This window comes from Notechis scutatus, chromosome 2, assembly GCF_049901735.1.
Source record: "Notechis scutatus isolate UNSWTSFEM ecotype Mainland chromosome 2, rNotScu1.2, whole genome shotgun sequence".
NCBI lineage: Eukaryota > Metazoa > Chordata > Lepidosauria > Squamata > Elapidae > Notechis > Notechis scutatus.
Window position 1 is genome coordinate 63,937,244 of NC_142010.1, and position 8,939 is coordinate 63,946,182.

Below are 8,939 nucleotides of genomic sequence, written 5' to 3' on the forward strand. Positions count from 1 at the left end.
TCACTCATGCCTTGATTACCTCTCAATTAGATTATGCATGGCAATGTGTTTTGCATAGGGAAACTATTGAAGAAGCCCTGGTCTATAACTGATTGAGACTGTCACGGCTTAAGGAATTATAGGTGCTTTCTCTTTCACCCATTTAACACCACTACTTTAAGAGTTGCACTGGTTACCAATGAACTTCCATGTTCAAGTAGTCTTTGACTTACAACTGCAATTGTGACCAGAACCATTACTAAGTGAAATAGTTTTTAAGTGAATTGCACTCAATTTTATAACTTTTTTTTTTTGCCATGGTGGCTAAAGGAATCATTGTGGTTTTTAATTGAATCATGTTGTTGTTAAGCAACTTCAATTTCCCTAACTGACTTTGCTTGTTGGAAGCCAGTTGGGAAGGTCCGAAATAGTGATCACATAGCCTTGGAATGCTGCAACCATCATAAATGCATGTTGATTGCCAAGCACCTGAATTTTGATCATTTGACCACAGGGATGCTGTTATGGTCATAAGTGCGAGGACTGGTTGTACGTCACTTTTTGAGCAGTTGCTAACCAAATGATTGTAAGTCAAGGACTACCTGTACAATTAAAGCTGCTGAATGTTACTTTTAAGGTTCTAAATTATAAGAGACTTCAGCATTTGCTACAACTGGTTTGTTCCTAATTATTGGAGTAGACAGAGCGTCTGTTAATCACAATAGCAGTATCAAGAAACGCCACATGATGGCACTCCTATCAATATTTATGTCAAGCATCCAAGCACTGAAGTGTTCTAATGCCTTTGCTGTTTAACAAGTTGTGCTCTAAGATTACTTGTCAAAAAGATGCTTTGGTTCATAAGTCAAATTCCAAATGCATATAAGAACCATGCATTTAAAACAGAAAAGTGTTCACTTTGGTTTTTTTAGCAGAACTAAATTTCCAAAGATTATGTAGACACATTCATGTAGGTTACTTAGCAACCAAACTGAAGTAGATTGCCATTCCTTTTTCAGGGATGTTTTTTTAAAAGTCTAAAGGGGATGAAAGAGGATGAAATTTCCTGATGTTTTCCTATCCAATTATTAGGCCAAATAGGTTTTTCAAGATGACCCAATGCCAGGTCCTGCCAATAAGCTTCATAAAATTCCACAGTGAAGAAGGCATTACTCTTATCATTTATCAAGCAATTTCGGATGATTCCCAAATGAAGCCAACTTCATGCTCCAGAAAATAGCTCCCCTGTCACTGATATCTATCCAAAACATTTCAATCTGCTTGTGAGCAGGTATAGGGCCCTGGATCATTTGACTGTTTTTTCTAGCCACAAATGCAGTGAGCAATCTCAACTGTACAATAGAAAATGACATCCCCCAGCCCCCAGTTTGATAAGCATTGTGTTCAGTGGATCCAAGTCAAATCCAGTTCACCCAAATGCAATCTCTTAAACTATTTTATATGAGTTTATAGACTTTTGTGTTTCTCTCTCCTGACATTAGGTGGATTGAAATGAGTATGTTTTAAAGAATGAGTCATTATCTGTAAAAACCTTGAAATCAAATCTTAATTCATAGGACTGTCTCTTTCAGCTTCTGTAGAAAAAGCTGTCTTTTACGTTGCAGCAAATTAGAAGAATTGAACTTTGGTATTGGAGAAAATTCCTGAGAATATGGAGGATAGCCAATTAAAACCCAACAAATGGAATATCAAACAAATCAATCTAGAGCTCGAGGCACAAATGACCAGGCTCAAATTAACTTACTCTGGAGACACTCTGCTTAGACCTATAGCTCTCTAGAGAAGGTTATAATGCTGGCAAAAGGAAAAGAAAAGAGAAGAGGGGATAAACAGCAGCAAGGCAGAAGCAGTCAGTGGTGATGGATGCACTGTTGAAAGACTTGAATGATGTGGTGAAAAACAGATTATCATGGAGAAATCTATGTAAAGTCAACCCCAATTTGATGGCACCTCATCAATCAATCAGATTAGAAGTATGCAAGTGAGGGCCAGTCTACCACAGCATACCAAGTTAAAAACGATACTCCTTAAATAAAAGCAAGTGTTATGCCCCAATTCTAGCCATGTTGTGGAAAATTAAAATAAGGAGCTGCTTTTCTCTCTCTTTCTGCCCATCATAATACTGAAATCTGGAATCAACCAGTCAAGCACAATGGAATGATGATTCAATACAGTAAAAGGAATGTGCTTCAAATCACATGTAAATAAACTTTGGAACTTAGTACCATAGGATAGTGATGGCCACCAACTTGGATAGCTTTAAAATTAGATTAGAGAAATAAGAAAGATACAGGGTACGAAGTGCAGCCAGTTATTAGGCTTATGCAAAACATTGGGAGGGATGCTTCATGAACTCAGAGCTTCAACATCCTAGCAGAAATGTCTTCCATACATGCATGGATATATTAAAAATAATCCAGAAAAGCCCCAAAGCAGCTGTATCAAAAACATTGCAAGACACAGCCCCCTTAGTCATCTGGGCAGCAGATCCAGAGTATTGCCCTGTTGAAGTTACCCTCCCAATAGTTTATACAGCACTATTACTGTAGTTAGAAAGGGGCTGCCTGTTGGTCCTATAAAAGTACATTACATTCATACCTATTAGGAAAAATAATAGTGGTAGCAATCAGATTTATATTCCCTTGGCATTAAGAAGCTCAGGGGTGGTATATGTAGCATTTCTTCATCCAGGTTTTCACCACATAAAAAATAACTCAGGGGGATAGGTGGAGCTAAAGGCTAGTAAGGTTTATCATCAAGGGCTGACTTGAACTCAGATCTCCTTACTCCTAATCCAACATTAAATCACAAACAGGAAAGAGTCTGCCTTTGAATACCAATTACTGTGAAACATAAGCAGGAAAAGGGAAGTGTGCTAATATTCTGAGTGGCTAGCACCATGATGGCGAACCTATGGCACGCATGCCGGAAGTGACACCCAGAGCCATCTCTCCGGGCACGCCAGCCATCACCCATTGCTCTTCCGGGTTCCAGCACGTGCTTGTGTGCTGGCCAGCTGGTCTTCACGTGTGCATGCGTGCCAGAAACCGGAAGACTGGGTGGCTGGTGCACATGCGTGTGCCGGAAACCAGAGGCACAGCTCTTCCACTTTCCAGTGCTCCCCTGTACGTGCATGTTCCTGTTTTAGCACTTGGTGCTGAAAAAATTCGCCAACACTGGGCTAGCAACTATGGGAATACTGTGTTCCTAACTTCACTCAATATAAAAGTATATTATATAATCTCTGTGTGTGCGTGTGTGTGTGTGTGTTCATGCAATGATTTATTCAGGAAGCTTAGAGTAGTGTACCTAAAACTGTTTCCTCTTCTCTATCCTATTGTTATACTGTGTGATTGTTACTTCTATCTAAGCTATAAGCAGCCTTCTTGTTCTGACACAAAGGGCTAAATAATGGTATCTGATTAAACTAAGAAGGAAATTAAACATTTGGTAATGCTTAAGCAGGGGCAGTCTCTCTGCATATCTCCCATTGAATCAGCTAGTCTGACAGTAAATCTGAACCGATTGTACAATTGATTTATTGTAACTGCGTCATAAGCAATTTCCCCTCGATCTTTATTACAGATATCCATTACATCTTCCTAATGCCATTAAGTGAATCTTTCCACACATATAAAGTCATTACTTGTGTAATTGGTACCATTTGGACAGCGTATCAAGAATTGCGCACATTATTGTGAAATAAATAAGCAGTTGCTTAGCCTGTGGGAGGAACGCTAGCCCTAACCATCGCTTCTTGGCACTGGCACCCTGCAATGATCTCTCTTTCTGAATGAGCAGAAGCCTCACTTGGGGCTAACAGCTGCCAGAGTTATGCTGAACCAATCTTTTCAATGAAGCAGCTGCTTAAGGAAGTCCCCAGGGGAGGACTGAAAAGCCAGATGCAATCAACCCTTAACAAGAAACGTATACAGGGAAACGTGGGACAAACCAGCATGGAGGCCACCATAAAATAGCCTACACAGCCTCAAGGAGTCTCCTTGAATGATTTAAAGAGGCCAGCCACATTCACAAGATTGTTATGGGTAACTAGCATTTGCTATATTTTGGTACTTGGACAGAGGAAACCTCATCTAGCCTCTGACAATGTGCAGAATGCCCAGTTTTAACAGAAGTCTTTACAGGATCAGTACTTGTTTATGAGGAACGTTGTCTTATTGTAGGCTCATTTAAATGAAGATAGCACAATACTTTATGTATTAAAATGTATCCAAATATTACACACCACATTGTATTGCGTGGGAAGCAGGGGGTCCTTGAAAAGACACACGAACTAATTTATCAGTGGTGTTCATAGTGGGAACATCAGCCACCAATATAGCGTTGCAATGTTGGAGACAAAGAACCCTCACTTGCATAAATATCAGGCACTACCAAAGTGAGAAATGTCACTTTCTTAAATAATATCAGGAGACCAACTAGTCAGGGGTGAAAAAACCCACCACATTTCAGCCCAAACCTGAACAGAATAATTAATCGGTTAAACAAAGGCAGGCATACCATAGGTATATAGTATCACATCCATAAGTCATATATTGTAACTTTGTGCACCACATTAATTGACTTCAAATTAAAAGTAAATTCTATGCTTTGGACCAGTGGTTGCCAACTGTGAGAAAATTTTGGTGGGCCGCAGAGAAATGTCCCCACAAAGCACACCCCCAAAGCCCGCCCACCCGCTGGTTCCCACCCTTTGGCCAAGAGCAAACCTGCAAAAGGCAGCCCTCGCCGGGCAGGACGAGGTAGTGGTGCTATTGCAGCAAGAGGGGGCTGGCGGCACAGGCGGGCTGAAGCGGCAATGGAGATGGCCGGAAGGTGCAGGAACGCCGTGCTACTTGCATTTGCGCGGCACTCCCGCACCTTCCAGTTCGCCTTTCCTGGCCTGGGCTCTTCCTCCATGGCCACGGGCTGTAGGGACGGCCCAGGGCAAGAAAAGTACTGGCTGCTGGTGGTGGGAGGGGGCGGAGTGGGCAAGTCTGTGTTCACCATCCAGTTCAGAGGTCCAGAATGGGGCGTTGGCATCAGTTTTCTTGTCCCTCTCGGCGCTCTGCTCTGCTGCCCCCCCCCCCAGCCCAAGCCATCGCTGCCCAGGAAAGCACAGGAAAAGCGAGCAGAAATATAGCTCTTGCTGGGGCGAAAGAGCTGAGATCGAGGAAGCTGCCACCTTTGAAAAGCGCCGCTTTCTGTTGCCTGTGCCTTCCGATTTCTGCTCTTTCGCCCCAGCGAGAGCTGTTTCTGCTTGCTTTTTTTTCCTGGGGTGGGGGGGGGGGGAGCAGAGACTTCTGGACTGCTCTTCCCCCTCAGCAAGCCAGGCCTGGAGGAACGTGAAGAATTGCAAGCGAGCACCGGAGAAAGTCGTGTTGGAAAAGCCAACACACGTTTCCAGCGTGCTTTCCTCTGTCCCGAAGTAAGATTGAGTGGGGGGAAGGGTAAGAGGAAAAGAGAAGCCCAGCTGGCTTTCCTTTGGCATGGGGTGGTGGGGGAGAGACCCAATGTCCAGACCAAAAGAGCGCTGAGGAAGACGGGCTCCTAATAACCAGCCTGTTTGTGCAGGCGAGAGCTCCAGCTTTTCTGGACTCAGCAACCTCACCCCCCCTTCAGCCTCCACACAGGGAAGGATCCTTCTCTGCTTGGAAGCAACAGGAGAAACCTGGAGCTTAGCCTCGGGGAGTCCTCTTCTTATGTGGAGTCTGAAGGGCGGGGTGCCAGTCGGTGATTCCAACCCAGCCCTCCTTCCCTCTCCCAACTCCAGGTAGACACACCTGGCAAAGGAGGGAGAGGTTTCCTCTGACTTGGGGGAGATATGAGATGGCTCTGCTTTTCTTCCGTTTGAAAGAGAGCCGGTTCCTCCCCATCCAGATCTTACCAGCCTCCAGGCACCAACATGTGGCTTCTTAAATCCTCCCTCTTCCCCCCACCAAAGGATGAGAGAGGCCCCTCCTTTCCCTTCTCTCTGCCCCATAGTTATGATTAAGCATTTACGATTTTGTTATAATTAAATAAGCATTTATATATGTGTGTGGAGTGTGTATAATAAGATTATTTTTTAATATTAAACATATTTAATATAAAAAATAAAAACTTTATATTAAATATATTATCTTTTTTTTAAAATTGTATTAGTGGTCCTCAGGATTTAAAATTATGAGTTTGGTGGTCCCCGAGGTCGAAAAGGTTGGCGACCCCTGCTTTGGACAATTATTAATGGATATTAAATCTTTCCTCAATTATATACTGTAAAACTAGAACAATCCTGCCTTTTAGAAATCCCAAATAATTGAATTAATTATCCATCCAATCCAACATCACTCAAAACTAGGCATGCATGCCCCTAACTACCTCTATTCCAACCACAACTGGCCTAAAATGCAAGCTACTTAATGCAAGAAGCCTTGTAAATAAAATACCTGAATTTCTCCTCTTACTAAATATGACTAAATTCGACATTATATTTGTCTGTGAAACATGGATCAACGCATCTCTCCTGACTCCGTTACCACAGTAAGAGACTACCATGTTTACCGATCAGATCGCGAAATCCGTAGAGGAGGTGGTGTTGCTATCTTCTATAAAAAGTCCCTACATCTAAAAAACATCCAAATTACCCAGGAGGTTGCTATTCCTGAGACCATTGTCTGTGAACTGTCCTTAAATATCACATTTCGGTTCTTACTATGTTACAGAGCCCCTGATTATGACATTGAACATGTAAACAAGCTAAATACACTACTAACATGGGCAGCATCCTGCCCACATGCTTTTATCTTTCTTGATGACTTCAATCTACCTCATATTAACTGGACCCTTAACGAATGTACAACTGAACCCACACATGCAACCTTGTACAATGCAGTAACAAATCTGGGACCAGAACAACTAGTAACCAACAACACTAGACTTAACAACTGCCTCGATCTCATCTTCTGCAATAGTTTGAATTCAATTTATGGAATAAAAATTAAAGAACCCTTTTCCAACAGTGACCACAACATGATTGACTTTTGTCTCAACATACATCCACACAAAAATCATCACAATGATGGAATCCTCAATTATAACTTCAAAAAAGGCAACTATGATCTTATAAACAACGATCTCTCATACCTTGATTGGCAATTTCTATTCTCTGGATGCAATACTGTAGAAGACCATTACAACATATTTTTTACTTGAAGTCAAAAGAGTCATCAAACTATACGTACCATTAACAACTCCCAAAACCAGAAAAAACAAATTACCCATAACAATAAGGAAGCTTCAATCCAAAAAGAAATCACTTTGGCAGAAAAACAAATCTGGTCACATTGCCAACTTCAAAAGTCGATACAAAAATTTATGCCACCAGATAAAAACTGAATGTATCAATTATCACATTAAACAAGAAGAAAACCTTCTATGCACCAATTCCACCCGCACTTTCTACAATTTTACAAACAACAAACTAAAAGACTCAAGGTCCATCCCACCCCTGAAAGGACCTAATGGTAAAGACTGCAACGACAACACTATTAAAGCCAACCTCTTTAATACATTCTTTGGCTCAGTTTTTGTAAACAGCATGGATCATGCCCAGTACTTCCTAGTCGAATCACAGACAACTACAAAGATCTAATACATATCAATTTTACAGAAGACGTTGTTGAAAAGCACTGCGCAATCTAAAACCATCTCTATCTATTGGACCGGATGGAATATGTGCCTACTTCTTAAAAAAGCTATCCACTGCCATAGCAGAACCTCTTTGAAAAATCTTTCAGGACCAGCTCCTTGTGAAAAATTCGCAAGCCACGGTCATCCCCATCTTCAAAAAGGGTGACCCCAGCCTAGTTGAAAATTACAGACCAATCTCTTTATGCTGCGTCACCTGTAAAGTCATGGAATCAATTATTAACCAATCCATCATCCTCCACTTAGAAACAAACAACCTACTCTCTAATAAACAATTTGGTTTTAGGAAAAAACTATCATGTAATCTGCAACTCTTACAGTGCAAAAACATATGGACTGCAGAACTCGATCAGGGCAAAGCAATAGACGCAATCTACATAGACTTCTGTAAAGCCTTTGATTCAGTGGTACACGACAAACTACTACTAAAACTAAAATCTTATGGTATCTCTGGAAACCTGCATAACTGGATAGAAGCATTCCTGTCAAACAGACAACAAGTGGTCAAAATTGGGAGTGTCCTATCAAATTCTGTACCTGTCAACAGTGGTGTCCCCCAAGGCAGTCTTCTTGGACCAACTCTTTTCATACTCTACATAAATGACCTCTGTGATCATATTAAGAGCAACTACATTCTCTTCGCTGATGATGTAAAGCTATTCAACACCACAGACAATACTACTACCCTTCCAAAAGACCTTGACTATGTATCAGAATGGTCAAACAAATGGCAATTTCAAATCTCAACAAATAAATGCTCTGTCCTACATATTGGCAAAAAAAGTCAGAAAATAAAATACAGGCTGAATAGTCAAGACCTTGCTGATGATCCAAACTCTGCCAAGGATCTTGGAGTAGTCATCTCAAATGATCTAAGTGCTAGAGCCCACTGTAACTATTTTGCCAAAAAGGCTTTAAGAGTTGTTAACCTAATCTTACGTAGCTTTTTCTCTGGTAATATTACACTAATAACTAGAGCATACAAAACATTTGCTAGACCAATACTCGAATACAGCTCATCAGTCTGGAACCCACATTACGTATCTGATATTAACACAGTTGAGAAAGTCCAGAAATATTTCACAAGAAGAATTCTCAACTCCTCTACTCGTTGCAGAATACCTTATGCCACCAGACTTGAAATTCTAGACCTAGAAAACCTAGAACTACGTCGCCTTGGGTCCGATCTAAGTATAGTATATAAAATGATACATTGCAATGTCCTACCTGTCAATGAATACTTCAGCTTC